We start from the raw sequence: 16,061 nt of genomic DNA on the forward strand, positions 1-16,061 counted from the left end.
ACAAGAAGAAAGGGAGCTAAGAATAATGAACAAACAAAGTGAATTCGAGTCAAGATTCCTTGTGATGCAAGAAGAACATGCTTTTCAATCTCATGAATCTTTTGGGAAGTTGGAACAAATGCAAGCTGAAAATTTGAAGGCTCTCAAAGAGTTCACAACACTCCAAGATGCAAGGTATGAAGTACAAGCCGATTACAACATCAATAGCCAAATCAAACTGAACTATATTGGAGAACATTTGCACAACATGGATCCGGCGTTCCCGACTTTTGATGAATTCTTCAAAAAGAGAAGTGAGGTAGAAGTAAGAAGGGCTATGAGACTTGAAGATAGAGTGGAGGAGGCTATGAATAAGGCTGGCTTTTGGCGAGGTCAACAGGCACCAAACACGGATGGTGGGAACAATAGCAGCCAAGTGTATGAAAGGAGAAAGAAAAAGCATGACAAATGAAAGGTGGACTTGCTCCTTATTCATCACTAAAAAAAAAAAAAAAAAGCACGCATTCTATCTGTTCTAAGTTGTCTTTGCATCTTTAAGTAGTTCTTTAAAAGTCTTTGCATTATGTTTGTTTCTTTTAAAATAAGTAGGCTAGTTTATGTGTGTGCTTGTGTGTTTACTTTCACTTGACAAGAAGCATGTGTTGTCCCCTGCATCTTTAAGTTCAATAAAAGAACAGTTTGAATGTGAAGCAAGATGATCTCTGTTAGATAGAAGTAGAATAAAAGTAAGTGGTGGTATGTGTGTGATTGTATAATAGCTCACTTTTAGTGAATAAAGAGCCAGGATATCTCCTCCTAAGTAGAGAGTAGCCTACTGTCTATGAATCCCAATTAAATTCCTTGGTTAGAAAGAAAAACAAAAAGGAGGAAAGAAAAGAGATCAGAACAAAAGGAAACAAAAAGAAACAAAGCTGGACACCAATAGCTTGAACTTTAAAATATATGCCTGTGATGTCTTTGTGCTAGGATCTGCTTGGATTAGTAAGCTCTTAGGAGTGCATCAACACTCGGTGACTTGGGTTAACTAATCCGGGATCATCAGCTGAAAGTCCACTATCAAGAGCAACCTAACTACAAGGCATTTAGTAACCCAAAGAGGTGCTGGGCATCAATGTTTTAAGAAGGAATGTGAGCCAAGTGTCTATGGTGAATAATGTGTCAAGTATAAAGAAAAGAAAATGAACTTGCTACACATGACACTCAAATAAAGCTTATGAACAAAGTAATAGCCAAGGATAAAGGAATAATGAGAGGTCATAGCAGTATGTCACTTGAAGCTTGAAGGAGACTTTCTAGGCCTAGGAGTCAATAAGAAGTGAGTATTTGCATATCCACACAAAATCCCATGAACTATCAATAATACTTTGCTAGCATGAACATCCTCTTCCATTTCATTCTTTCTTCTCAATAAATCTTTTCTTGCTTGGGGACAAGCAAGCTTTAAGTTGGTTGTTGTGATGACAAGTCATCTTAGCCTATTTTAACTAGTCTTTTTTTTCTTGTTTTCATTAGAATTATGCACTTTCTTGAGCTACAAGCAAGCCAATTAGGTAGATTTTCATGTTTTCCTTGATTGAATCAACCATGTATGAATTCATGCTATTTCATGAGGTTTTATACTATAATTGTCACATATTATGAAAGAATGAATATCTCATGATTTTAAGCATAGCTTTGATGTGTTTGGTTGATTAATTATAGGTGAAGAAAGCTTGGAGAAAGGTTGAAGCAAGAAGGAATAGCTAAGAGTAAAGAGAAGACAATGGAATAAGTGAAATTGAACCAGGAAGCAAAAAGATGGACCTAAAGTTAGCATCAAACTTTTGCACAAACTTTTGGTTGAAAAGTTAGCCCCAACGTTAGCCCCCTAACTTGGAGGCTAACGTTGGAACTTGAACATTACTCCCTGGGTACCAAAAGTTTGCGCCAACGTTAGCCCCCTAACTTTGAGGCTAACGTTGGCACATGAAATTCACCCCTGGGCACCAAAAGTTTGCGCCAACGTTAGCCCCCTAACTTTGAGGCTAACGTTGGCATGAAGAAAACCTCCCTGGGCACCAAAAGTTTGCGCCAACGTTAGCCCCCTAACTTGGTGGCTAACGTTGGCGCCACAAGTACACAAGGTAAGGCCAACGTTAGGGCCAAAGTTACGTTGGCACCAACGTTCATATCAGCAAAGTGGTGTTAGCTGATATGAAAAGTTGGAGCAAAAGTTAGACCCCTAACTTTTGCTCCAACTTTTGGTCCAACTTTTGCAAAACTCAAACCCGGTTCAATTGGTTCACTTTGGTTCTTCTCCAAACTTCAAGAGCAATCAACCAAGGCCTCTTTCAACCCAATTCCACCAAGAGCAAAGGCCCAACTAAAGGCTTGAAGATCATTGGAAGAAAGTGCATAAATAGGAGAGAATTCAAGTTCTTCAGGGAGCTTTTTTTTTTGAATTTTCATAATAGTTTTCGGAGAGCTTTGGATATTGAGTGATCTTTAATTTCTTTGTCTTGGAGAAAGAGAATTCACTTCTCTTCCTCTTCATTTTATTGCTTTCTATTTCAATTGCAATTGTCTTGGATCTTGGGTTGGAGAATTGAAGGAATTCTGTTTCAATCTCATCCTTGGATCTCTCTGCTTTGTTTACTGCAATTTAATTTCCGTTTCTGTTACTTGCTTCTCATCTACTTTCCTTACAATTTACAATTCCCTTGCAATTGTTCTTGTTGGATCTAGGAAGGCATTGAGATCTAGACTTGGCTTTCTAGTCTCTGGGTCCTGAGATCTGAATTCCTAATTTACATTTTGTTTCTTGCTTTTAATGTTCATTTACTTTACTGCTTCAAGATCCGATTCAACCCAAACCTTCTTTTACTCTTTTGTTTGATGCAAGTTACTTTTCTTTGTTTAATTTCTGCAAATCCAACTCCTAATCCCCTTTACATTTCGAGCTATTTACATTTCTTGCACTTTAAGATTCCGCAATTTACATTTCTTGCACCCTAAGTTTCTGCCATTTAATTTCTTGTTCTTTAAGATTCAGCAATTTAATTTCCTGCTCTCTTTAATTTCATGCAATTTAAGTTCTGCAAATCACAAATCACTCAACCAAATCTTGATTCGCTTGACTAAATTAACCACAAAGCTAAAATTGCTCAATCCTTCAATCCCTGTGGGATCGACCTCACTCCCGTGAGTTTTTATTACTTGATACGACCCGGTACACTTGCCGGTTAGATTTGTGTGTTTTGGAGGAAATTTATTTTTCACCAAAATACTCATCAAATACACCCCAAGGAGTACTGAAAGGGGGTTAAGCAGTTAGTTTTAGATCCACTTTTACACTTTACTTTTGAGTACTTTTTGAGCTATGAGTAGCTAACTTCCCTCTCATTGAGAGAGGGAGCTCTGTTGTACTTGATGGATTGATAATAGGGAAATTCTTCTTCTCTTCATGTTCTCTTTGATTTGCTAGAAGGAATTTTGTTCTTAATGCTTAGTGTTCAATTATCTTGGAAAAGAGATTGAATGCAATTGGGTTTCATGGGAACCTTGGGAAAGGAAACATGAAACCATGCTTGAAATCCCTTCTCACACTTGAGTAGAATCTGGGTTTTGGTGTTTGGATATGTGACATATAATCCTCATCTCTACTTTGACCTATAATGGTGTGTGGTATAATCAGGGACCAAGCATATCTCTCTTCATGAGCAATTAGACCAAGGAATTGGCTATTGATCAAGATATGAGAGATTGAGTCACCAAGGGATTAGGGCTCAATCAATCATGATTGCCAAGAGGTCAATGAGTTGCATGATTGAAGATGATATAAGCTAGATTTGATCCAAAGAGACAACATCTCCCAATCTCAATGAACTTTCCCATTCTTATCTATCCATTTCTTTATAGCTTAATTTTACATTCAGCAATTCTCCATTCCCATTTACATTCAAGTCATTTATGATTCTGCACTTTACATTCTGCCATTTCTATTTATGCACTTTATTGCTTTTATTTATATTCTAGTCATTTACATTTATGTCATTTACAATTCTGTACTTCACAATCTTATTGATCCGCTTGACTAATTCATCAATTAATTAAAACTGCTTGAATTTGCCAATCTCTGGGGATACGATCCCACTCCACTGTGGGTTATTACTTGACGATAATTTTGGTGCACTTGCCAAAAGAACTAATTCACCAATTTTTGAATGGGGTGTGAATTGGACTCATCAATGATGGAGTGCTCTTGTTGAGGTCCATGAGTGGGCTCTCTTGTTTGCTCCATCCTCTTTCTAGTGATGGACTTTTGAGATGAATCTCTCCATCTTCCATGACTCAGAGGTGGAAGCAACTGCCTTCCCTTTCTTCTTTCTAGAGGTTTCTCCAGCCTTAGGTGCCACTAATGGTTATGGAAAAACAAAAAGCAAAGCTTTTTTTCCACACCAAACGTAAAAGGTTTGCTCGTCCTCGAGCAAAAATAAGATAGAAGGGAGTAGAAGAAGAATGATGCAATTAATTTTGAAAACTTATTACTGTTTACAAGAAAAATTAAAAAGAGTTGAAAAAAATTTGAAGAGATATGTAAGTTTTAAAAACGTTTTGGAAAGAGTTGAAAAGAATTGAAAAAAGAAGAATTAAAAAGAATTGGAAAGATTATTAATATTTGAAAATAGAAATTGAAAGATGAACGTTTAAAATATGTTTGATGCAAAAAATTATGAATTAAAATATGAAAAATTGAAAAAAAATCGAATTGGAAACAAAATTACCTCCCTTGTGTCATCTTGTCGTTAAATGCTAACTTTGCTACCTTTTCTGGCGTTAAACACCAGGCTGATGCCCCTTTCTGGCATTTAATGCCACTCAGACACCCTTTTCTAGCGTTAAACGCCAGGCTGATGCCTATTTCTGGCGTTTAACGCCAGCCAAACACCAGACACCCTTTTCTGGCGTTTAACGCCAGTCTGGCTGCCAATTCTGGTGTTTAACACCCAGAATGCTGCCAGACAGGGCATTAAATGCCCATTCTGCTATCCTTACTGGCATTTAAACGCCAGTAAGCCTGTCCTCCAGGGTGTGCTGTTTTTTATGCTATTTTTGATTTTGCTTTAATTCTGCAGCTGTTTTTATGACTTCACATGATCATCAACCTAAAGAAAACATAAAATGACAATGGAATATAAATAAATATAATTAAATAACATTAGGTTGCCTCCCAATGAGCGCTTCTTTAATGTCAATAACTTGACAGTGAGCTCTGAGAGAGATTCACAGAGACTCAGAGCTTAATGGTGGCCTCCCAACACCAAACTTAGAAGTTGAGTGTGGGGGCTCTGTTTGACTCTGTATTGAGAGAAGCTTTTCATGCTTCTTCTCCATGGTTACTGATGAGCGGATAATTTATACGCTTTTTGGCATTGTTTTTAGTATGTTTTTAGTAGGATCTAGTTACTTTTAGGGATGTTTTTATTAGTTTTTATGTTAAATTCACATTTCTGGACTTTACTATGAGTTTGTGTGTTTTTCTGTGATTTCAGGTATTTTCTGGCTGAAATTGAGGGACTTGAGCAAAAATCAGATTCAGAGGTTGAAGAAGGACTGCTGATGCTGTTAGATTCTGACCTCCCTGCACTCAAAGTGGATTTTCTAGAGCTACAAAACTCAAAATGGCGCGCTTTCAATTGCGTTGGAAAGTAGACATCCAGAGCTTTCCAGAAATATATAATAGTCCATACTTTGGCCGAGTTTAGACGACATAAAAGGGCGTTGAACGCCAGTTCTATGCTGCAGTCTGGAGTTAAACGCCAGAAACACGTCACGAACCAGAGTTGAACGCCAGAAACACGTTACAAACTGGCGTTCAACTCCAAGAATGACCTCTCCACGTGTAAACTTCAAGCTCAGCCCAAGCACACACCAAGTGGGCCCCGAAAGTGGATTTATGCATCAATTACTTACTTTTGTAAACCCTAGTAACTAGTTTAGTATAAATAGGACTTTTTACTATTGTATTAGACATCTTGGGACGTTTAGTTCTTAGATCATGGGGGCTGGCCTCTCGGCCATGCCTGAACCTTCATCACTTATGTATTTTCAACGGTAGAGTTTCTACACTCCATAGATTAAGGTGTGGCGCTCTGCTGTTCCTCATGAATTAATGCAAAGTACTACTGTTTCTTTATTCAATTCAACTTATTCCGCTTCTAAGATATTCATTCGCACTTCAATATGAATGTGATGAACGTGACAATCATCATCATTCCCATACGAACGCGTGCATGATAACCACTTCCGTTCTACCTTAGATTGAATGAGTATCTCTTGGATCTCTTAATCAGAATCTTCGTGGTATAAGCTAGATTGATGGCGGCATTCATGAGAATCTGGAAAGTCTAAACCTTGTCTGTGGTATTCCGAGTAGGATTCAGGGATTGAATGACTGTGACGAACTTCAAACTCGCGAGTGCTAGGCGTAGTGACAGACGCAAAAGGATAGTAAATCCTATTCCAGTATGATCGAGAACCTCCAGATGATTAGCCATGCAGTGACAGCGCATCGGACCATTTTCACAGAGAGGATGGGATGTAGCCATTGACAACGGTGATGCCTCCAAATGATTAGCCATGCAGTGACAGCGCATCGGACCATTTTCACAGAGAGGATGAGATGTAGCCATTGACGACGGTGATGCCCTTATATAAAGTTTGCCATGGAAAGGAGTAGGATTGATTGGATGAAGACAGCGGGAAAGCAGAGATTCAGAGGAATGAAAGCATCTCTATACGCTTATCTGAAATTCTCACCAATGAATTACATAAGTATTTCTATCTTTATTTTCTATTTATTTATTATTTATTTTTGAAAACTCCATAACTATTTGATATCCTCCTGACTGAGATTTACAAGGTGACCATAGCTTGCTTCATACCAACAATCTCCGTGGGATCGACCCTTACTCACGTAAGGTTTTATTACTTGGACGACCCAGTGCACTTGCTGGTTAGTTGTGCGAAGTTGTGAAGTTATGTTTGGACCATGGTATTGTGCACCAGTTATCGGCGCCATTGCCAGGGAGAGAATGAACAACAAATTTTACAACCTCAGGGATCACAATTTTGTGCACCAAGTTTTTGGCGCCGTTACCGGGGATTGTTTTGAGTTTGGACAACTAATGGTTCATCATGTTGCTCAGATTAGGTAATTTTCTTCTTATTTTGTTTTCAAAAAGTTATAAAAAATTTTCAAAAATATTTCCTTCTTTTTCGTATTCCCAATTAATTTTCGAAAAAAAAAATTTTTATATTATGTTCTTCAGAATTTTTAAGAATGAATTCTAGAGTTTCATGAAGTATGTGAAGCCTGGCTGGCTGTAAAGCCATGTCTAAATTCTTTTGGACTGAGGCTTCCAAACCATCTTCATAAAGGCAAGTTAATTTGATAATTAATGAGTAGTATATCTGAGTTACATGCTGAAGCTTGGCTGGCCATTGGCCATGTCTAGTGTTTTGGACCAGAGCTTTCACTGAAAGCTTAGCTGGCTAGTGAGCCATGTCTAATTCCTGGACTGAAGCTTTAGACTAAGAATGCAAGATTCCTGGAATTCATATTAAAAATTTTGGAATCCTTATTTTTTCTTTTTCATATAATTTTCAAAAATTCAAAAAAAAATTAGAAAATCATAAAAATCAAAAATATTTTGTGTTTCTTGTTTGAGTCTTGAGTCAGATCTTATGTTTGGTGTCAATTGCATATTCATTTTGCATTTTTCGAAAAATCATGCATTCATAGTGTTCTTCATGATCTTCAAGTTGTTCTTGGTAAGTCTTCTTGTTTGATCTTGATGTTTTCTTGTTTTGTGTCTTTTCTTGTTTTTCATGTGCATTTTTGCATTCATAGTGTCTGAACATGAAAGATTTCTAAGTTTGGTGTCTTCCATGTTTTCTTTGCATATAAAAATTTTCAAAAATATATTCTTGATGTTCATCATGATCTTCAAAGTGTTCTTGGTGTTCATCTTGACATTCATAGCATTCTTGCATGCATTTATTGTTTTGATCCAAAATTTTCATGCATTGAGTCTTTTTCATGTTTTTCTCTTTCATCATTAAAAATTCAAAAATCAAAAAAATATCTTTCCTTTTTTCTCTCATAAATTTCGAAAATTTGGATTGACTTTTTCAAAAATTTTTAAAATTCAATTGTTTCTTATGAGTCAAATCAAATTTTCAATTTAAAAATCTTATCTTTTGCAAAATCTTTTTCAAAAATCAAATCTTTTTCATTTTTTTTATTTATTTTCGAAAATTTTAAAAATATTTTTCAAAAATCTTTTTCTTAATTTTATATCAATATTTTCGAAAATATCATCAACAATTAATGTTTTGATTCAAAAATTTCAAGTTTGTTACTTGCTTGTTAAGAAAGATTCAAACTTTAAGTTCTAGAATCATATCTTGTGATTACTTGTGAGTCAAGTCATTAATTTTGATTTTTAAAATCAAATCTTTTTCAAAACTAATTTCAATCATATCTTTTCAAAAATATCTTTTTATCCTATCTTTTTTTTTAAATATCTTTTCTAACTTCTTATCTTCTTATCTTTTCAAAATTGAATTTCAAATATTTTTCAACTAACTAATTGAATTTTTGTTTGTTTCTTATCTTTTTCAAAACTTCCTAACTAACTATCCCTCTCTAATTTTCGAAAATACCTCCCTCTTTTTCAAAAAATTCTTTTTAATTAATTAATTGAAGTTTGTTTCTTTGCCAATTCTTGGCTTTTCTTTTTCTTTTTCTTTCTTATTTTTGATTTATTATCAAGGGGATTTCATTAATAAAAGACTTTATAGCAGCAACTTAACTCACACTTCAAGAAGCATTTTATTATGCAGCTTTTATTATTGAGCTAATCATTAAATCAAACAAATACCACCACTGAATTTCATTCTAACTTCTACAACATTGAACATTCACTTTTCTAAATCAAATATTTTTCTTTTATTTTTGCAGAAGGGAAACAAAACAAAATTCAAGCTAGTGATGGATGACAAGCACAATATGCAGGCTAGCATTCTTAGCAAACATCTCCACTTGCACTTAATTGAACACTTCAGCAAGGCATATAGAAATTTCCAAATTAAAATACTTCAAAGCAATAAGGATTAAGTGTCAATACAACTTGTTGGGAATGTCTCTCAGCTTTTCTTTCTGTCATCATTATTTCTTTTTATTGTACTTCCTTTGGACAATGATGCAGACTCCCTCCATAGGTTGATTATTTTCCTGCATAATCCTCAAAAGTTGCTTGTTTCTCAAGCCCTTAAGCAGATGGTTAGCTAACATGACTTATTTGTGGACATTTTGAACTTACTTTGATGTGTGAACACCAAACTTAGTCCCTTGCCAATGTTTCTTATGTATTAAGTTAACCATATGTGAAATCCTTCTGTCTTTGCTAAAGGTAATATAACTTAAAACTAGAAAACAGACAATGATTCAATGGTTTATCTGATTTCTTGGAGCTAGCAACCCTTTATGCAGAAGGTGAGAATGTGTTTTTAAATGAGATTTTTGGTGGAATACCAAACTTAGCATTCTTCACTCTCCTTTAAATTGTTTTGGTGTGCAACACCAAACTTAGCTCCTTGCAATACAAGATAAATCTACTCAACCTTTTTTATTGAAATAGCTATGAAAAGAAAACTACCTCAGGTTGGGTTGCCTCCCAACAAGCACTTCTTTATTGTCACTAGCTTGACATTCTCCATTCTTGCTCAGCTCAGGTTTTGAACCTCTTTTTCTTTGTCCCATTGACCTCCCAAGTAAGGCTTTGCCCTGTGCCCATTTGCTATGAACTGGCTTTTTGTTGCTTCGTCTAACAATTCAAGGCTTCCATAAGGGAAAACCTTTGTCACCAAGTAAGGACCAGTCCATTTGGATTTGAGCTTATCAGGGAAAACTTCGAGCCTGGAATTATATAGGAGTACCTGCTGTCTTGGTTTGAACTCCTTCTTTGAGATCTTCTTGTCATGCCACCTCTTGGCCTTTTCCTTGTATATCTTAGAATCGTCATAAGCTTCTAGCCTAAATTCATCCAACTTATTTAGTTACAGTAGTCTCTTCTCCCCTGCTGCCTGAGAATCCAAGTTGAGGAGTTTAATGGCCCAGAAAGCTTTATGCTCAAGCTCTACGGGGAGGTGACAAGATTTGCCATATAGCAGCTGAAAAGGGAATTTTCCAATAGGAGTTTTGAATGCTATCATGTATGCCCAGAGTGCATCTTCTAGCTTTCTGGCCCAATCTTTTCTAGTGGCTCCCACAGTCTTCTCTAAAATCCTCTTCAATTCCCTATTTGCAAGCTTAGCCTAGCCATTGGTCTGAGGGTGGTATGGTGTGACTACTTTACGAATCACTCCATATTTGTGAAGGAGTTTCTCCATCTGTTTGTTGCAAAAATGACCACCACCATCACTGACAAGTCCCTTAGGCACTCCATATCTAGTGAAAATGTGCTTCTTTAGGAATTAAAGAACAATTTGTGCATCACATGTGGTTGTGGCTATTGCTTCCACCCACTTTGAGACATACTCCACTGCTACCAAAATGTATTTGAGAGAGTAAGAAGGAGGAAAGGGCCCCATGAAATCAATTCCCCAAAGATCAAATAGCTCCACTTCAAGAATGAAATTTTGAGGCATCTCATTCCTTCTTGTCAATCCTCCAGCTCTTTGACATTCATTGCATTGGTGAACAAACTCTCTCGCATCCTTGAAGATGGTTGGCCAATAAAATCCACTCTGTAGTATTTTAGCAGCTGTCCTCTCTGGTCCAAAGTGTCCACCATAGGCTGAACCATGATAGTGCCACAATATATCTTTCATTTCATTTTCAGGGACACACCTCCTAATCATTCCATCAGAGCATCTCTTGAATAGGAAAGGTTCGTCCCACAAAAACTTCCTTGCTTCATTGAGTAGCTTTTTCACTTGTTGCTTGGAAAATTCTTGAGGTATCTTCCTTCCTACTTTGTAGTTTGCTATGTCAGCAAACCAAGGTGCTTGCTAAACTTGGAAGAGGTGTTCATCAGGGAATTTTTCATTCACTTTCTGTGGTATATCTCGATTGGCTTCTAGTGGCACTCTTGATAAATGATTTGCTACTTGATTCTCACTCCCCTTCCTATCTCTCACTTCAATGTCGAATTCTTGTAGCAAAAGCACCCACCTAATAAGCCTTGGCTTTGAATCCTGTTTAGACATTAGATACTTGAGAGCAGCATGGTCAGTATATACTATAACATTTGAACCAATCAAGTATTATCTAAACTTGTCAAATGCATATACAATTGCCAAAAGCTCTTTCTCAGTAGTGGTATAATTTTTCTGTGTTTCATTTAACACCTTGCTAGCATAATATATGACATGGTGCAGCTTATCTTTCTTTTGTCCCAACACAGCACCAATTGCAAAGTCACTTGCATCACACATAACTTCAAAAGGTAGTTTCCAATCAGGGGGTGTGATAATTGGTGCTGTAATGAGTTTTCTCTTTAAAGTTTCAAAGGCATGCTTGCAACTGTCATAAAAAATGAAAGGGCTATCAATCATTAGTAGGTTGCTCAATGGTTTTGCTATTTTTGAAAAATCTTTGATGAACCTCCTGTAAAAGCCAGCATGCCCAAGAAAACTCCTTACTGCTTTCACATTAACAGGTATAGGAAGCTTTTCAATAATTTCTATTTTAGCTTTATCAACTTCTATACCTTTGCTTGACACTTTATGCCCAAGAACTATCCCTTTAGGAACCATGAAATGATATTTCTCCCAATTTAATACCAGGTTAGTTTCTTGGCATATTTTTAAAATAAAAGTTAAATGATGCAAGCAAGTGTTAAATGAATTGTCAAAGACAGAAAAATCATCCATGAAGACTTCTAAAAATTTTTCCACCATATCAGAGAAAATGGAAAGCATAACCTTTGAAAGGTGGCTGGGGCATTGCACAGCCCAAATGGCATCCTCCTGTAGGCGAAAACTCCAAATGGACATGTGAAGGAAGTCTTTTCTTGATCCTTGGGATCCACCACCATTTGATTGTACCCAGAATACCCATCCAAGAAGCAATAATAGGCATGGCCAGCTAATCTTTCTAGTATCTGATCAATGAATGGGAGACGAAAGTGGTCTTTCCTTGTAGCATCATTCAATCTTCTATAATCTATGCACATCCTCCATCCAGTCACTGTCCTGGTGGGGATCAACTCATTCCTCTCATTGGTGATGACTGTCATTCCTCCTTTTTTTGGTACAACTTGAACCGGACTCACCTATGAGCTGTCAGAGATTGGAAAAATTATCCCAGCATTCCATAGCTTCATGACTTCTTTTTGAACCACCTCCTTCATGGCTTGGTTAAGCCTTCTTTGGGGTTGAACTACAGGTTTTGATTCTTCCTCCAACAAAATTTTATGCATACAAATGGCAGGGCTGATGCCTTTGATATCTTCAATTGTCCAACCCAAGGCTGTCTTGTGAGCTCTCAGCACTTCAATCAACCTTATTTCTTCTTCCATGTTCAAGGAGGAGTTTATAATTACTAGCAGGGCCTCTGCTTCTCCAAGAAACACGTATTTGAGGTGAGGAGGAAGAGGCTTCAACTCTTGTTTTGGCTTGTCTATTTCCTTGTCTTCAATGGAGATCTCTACCACTTCTTCTCCTTGTTCCACCTGGTTGTCATCTTCCAATAACTCATCCTCCACTTCTTCCTCCTGTTGCTCTTGATAATTAGCCTCAAACATTTCTTCTACCATACTTTCTATCATATCCACCTTCATGTAGTTCCCTTGCTCAGGTGGATGTTGCATTGGTTTGAAAACATTGATGACCATTTGCTCATTGTGCACCTTGAAGGTCATTTCTCCCTTTTCTACATCAATAGTAGCTCTTGCTGTAGCTAGAAATGGTCTTCCCAAGATAATTGAGTTGTTTCCTTCCCCTTCTGTGTCCAAGATCACAAAGTCTACAGGGAAGATAAACTCTCCAACCTTTACTAGTAGATTTTCCACAACTCCATTGGGTGTCTTGATTGATCTATCGGCCATCACCAGTGACATCCTGGTAGGTTTAATTTCTTCTATGGCAAGCTTTCTCATCATTGAGAGGGGCATCAAGTTGATACTGGCACCTAGATCACAGAGAGCGTTCTCTAATGTCATCTTGCGGTCTTGCCTATGGTGCATGAAACCACAAAGCTCCCTGGGTCTTTAAGCTTTCGTGGAATACCCCTTTGGATCATAGCACTGCATTCTTCAGTAAGCATAATGGTTTCCTTCTTATGCCAGCTTCTCTTTTTGTTAATGAGCTCCTTCAAGAATTTAGCATATAGAGGCATCTGCTCTAATGCTTCAGCCAGGGGGATATTGTTCTCCAACTTCTTAAAGACTTCAAGGAATTTGGGGAAGTGTTGATCCTTAATTTTCTTGTTGAATCCTTGAGGGTATGGCAAGGGGGTGTGAAAGCCTTCACTGCCTGCTTTTGCCCTTGAGATGATTCCTCCATCACTTGTTTCCCTTTCCTTGAATCTTGTGGCTGGTCATCTTTCTCTTCAAGCTTCTCTTGATCCTGCTTGCTTGCTATCATCTCTTCCTTATTGCTAGCTTCAGCATGCTTGTTGCTAGCTTTGTCATTGTCCATAGGCTTTTTGTTATCTTCTTTGTTACTCACCAAGGTTTTTCCACTCCTCAGTTGGATGACTTTGCATTCTTCTTTAGGATTTGGAATGGTATCACTTGGGAGTGAGCTTGTTAGCCTTTCAATCACAACTTGCTTGGATAGTTGCCCCATCTGCCTCTTTAGGTTTCTTATTGAGGCTTTCTGATTCTTGCTTGTTATCTCTTGGTACTTCAGCATCTTTTCTATCAATATCTCCAAGTTGGAGATCCCTTGAGTGTCTTGTGATGCTTGTGGCTGGTTGTGAGATGTTGAAGATTGATGGTAGGTGTTTTAGTTAGTGGTTTGGTTATTGGGTTGATAGTAGCTTGAATTTGGGTGGTTTTTTTGGGGTTTTCTATATGGATTGTGGTTTATGTTTTGCTGGTTATTGTTCTCGTTGTTTCTTGAGTTGTTTTGGTTTGAATTTCTTTGCCATGGTTGTTAGTTTTGAGTGTGGTTATCTCCCCATCCTGAGATTTGGATGGTTTTTCCAAGAAGGATTGTAGATGTCACCATAAACTTCATTTTGGCCTGAGCCTTGGTTGTGCACATACTGAATTTGTTCCTGCTGCTGATCTTCTTGGTTTTCTTCATTTTGCTCCCATGTAGTTGATGGTTGGCTTGTGTTTACTGCTGCAACTTGGAGGCTATCAATTTTTTTAGCCATTTGCTCAAATTGTTGCTGGATTTGCTGTTGCATCACCTTGTTTTGGGCTAGGATGGTGTCTACTCCTTCCAATTCTAGCACTCCTTTCCTCTGTGATGGTTGGCGTTGACTTTGATGAGCAAAGGAATATTGATTGTTTGCCACTATATCAATGAGGTTTTAAGCCTCCTCTGCTGTCTTCATAAGTTGCCAAGAGCCTCCTGCTGAATGATCTAGTGCTTCCTGAGCCTTAAGAGTCAACCCTTCATTGAAATTTTGAAGGACGTCCAATTCATTAAACATTTCAGGGGGACATTTTCTAATCAGTGCCTTGTACCTCTCCCATGCCTCATAGAAAGATTCTCCATCCATCTGTGTGAAGGTTTGTACCTCAGTCTTGAGCCTGATGATCATTTGAGAGGTGTAAACTTGGCCAAGAATGTATTCACTAGATCCTCCCAACTAGTGATGCTTTCCTTGTGAAAAGGTTTAGTGATGCTTCCTTGTGAAAAGGTTTAGATGCTCCCTTCGTACAAACGTTTTGGTTGTCACAAGTAACAAACCCTTTTTTAAAATTGATAACCGAGTATTTAAACCTCGGGTCGTCTTCTCAAGAAATTGCAGGGAGGTATGTTCTTATTATTGGTTATGAGTCTTGTAAATTGGGGTTTTGGAAGTAAGGTGGGAATATGTTATATGACAAGTAAAATAAAATAATAATAATAAAATCTCTTGCCAAGGTATAAGAATTGGAATTCCTATCCTAGTTATCCTTATCAGGTATGAAGAGAATTGGGTTTTAATCCCACTTGGTCATCCTTTATTAAACAAAGGAAGGTTAAGTGGACTGATCAGCTTGATTCTCAAGTCCTAGTCAACTCCTGTGGAGAGACTAGTGTTAGAGCAATCCTAGCTCAAGCAAAATCTGCCAATTTCAATCACTTGCTGAGTTTGATAACTCAAGTATTACCAATCACTTGACCAAAGCCAAAAGGGAGAAAAATATCTAAATTAAATTGAAAGCAATCTTAAACAGAGCAAAGCAATCTTAAATCTGAATTACCTCAAATAATATTAATTAAGAAAATTATATGTAACATGGAAGAGTTCATAAATTAAATAAAAATAAATAAAAATAAAGAACCTGGGATTGAGAGTCACTCCTAAAACTAAGAGAAGTCCTAAATCCTAATCCTAAGAGAGAGGAGAGAACCTCTCTCTCTAAAAACTATATCTACTCCTAAAATTGTCAATATGAGAGCCTCATTATGAATGGCTACATTCCCCACTTTATAGCCTCTAATCTGTGTTTTCTGGGCCGCAAACTAGGTCGAAAACAGCCCGGAAATCGCTGGAGAAGAATTCAAACACGCTGATTTCCGTCACTGCGACGCGGCCGCATGGAGCACGCTGTCACATCACCTAGCGTCAGGGAAACTATGGCATATTATATATCAAATCGAAGCCCCGGATGTTAGCTTTCCAACGCAACTAGAACCGCATCGTTTGGACCTCTGTAGCTAAAGTTATAGCCGTTTGAGTGCGAAGAGGTCAGGCTGGACAGCTTAGCAATTTCTCCAACTTCTTGTATTCCTTCCACTTTTGCATGCTTCCTTTCCATCCTCCAAGCCATTCATGCCCTATAATCTCTGAAAACACTTAACACACATATCAAGGCATCTAATGGTAATAAGAGAGGATTAATAATAAG

The 16,061-nt window shown here is 37.4% G+C and overlaps 1 non-coding gene across 1 annotated transcript; it reads left to right on the top strand.

The window, feature by feature from the left end:
- The first annotated feature begins 14,651 nt into the window (after nucleotides 1-14,651).
- LOC148574047 (small nucleolar RNA R71) lies at nucleotides 14,652-14,755 on the top strand. The gene has a single exon (XR_015905767.1). It is a non-coding gene; the product is annotated as a small nucleolar RNA R71 (small nucleolar RNA).
- The last annotated feature ends 1,306 nt before the right edge of the window (nucleotides 14,756-16,061 follow it).

Source organism: Arachis ipaensis, chromosome B2 (genome assembly GCF_059453495.1).
Source record: "Arachis ipaensis isolate K30076 ecotype BB chromosome B2, ASM5945349v1, whole genome shotgun sequence".
Lineage (NCBI taxonomy): Eukaryota > Viridiplantae > Streptophyta > Magnoliopsida > Fabales > Fabaceae > Arachis > Arachis ipaensis.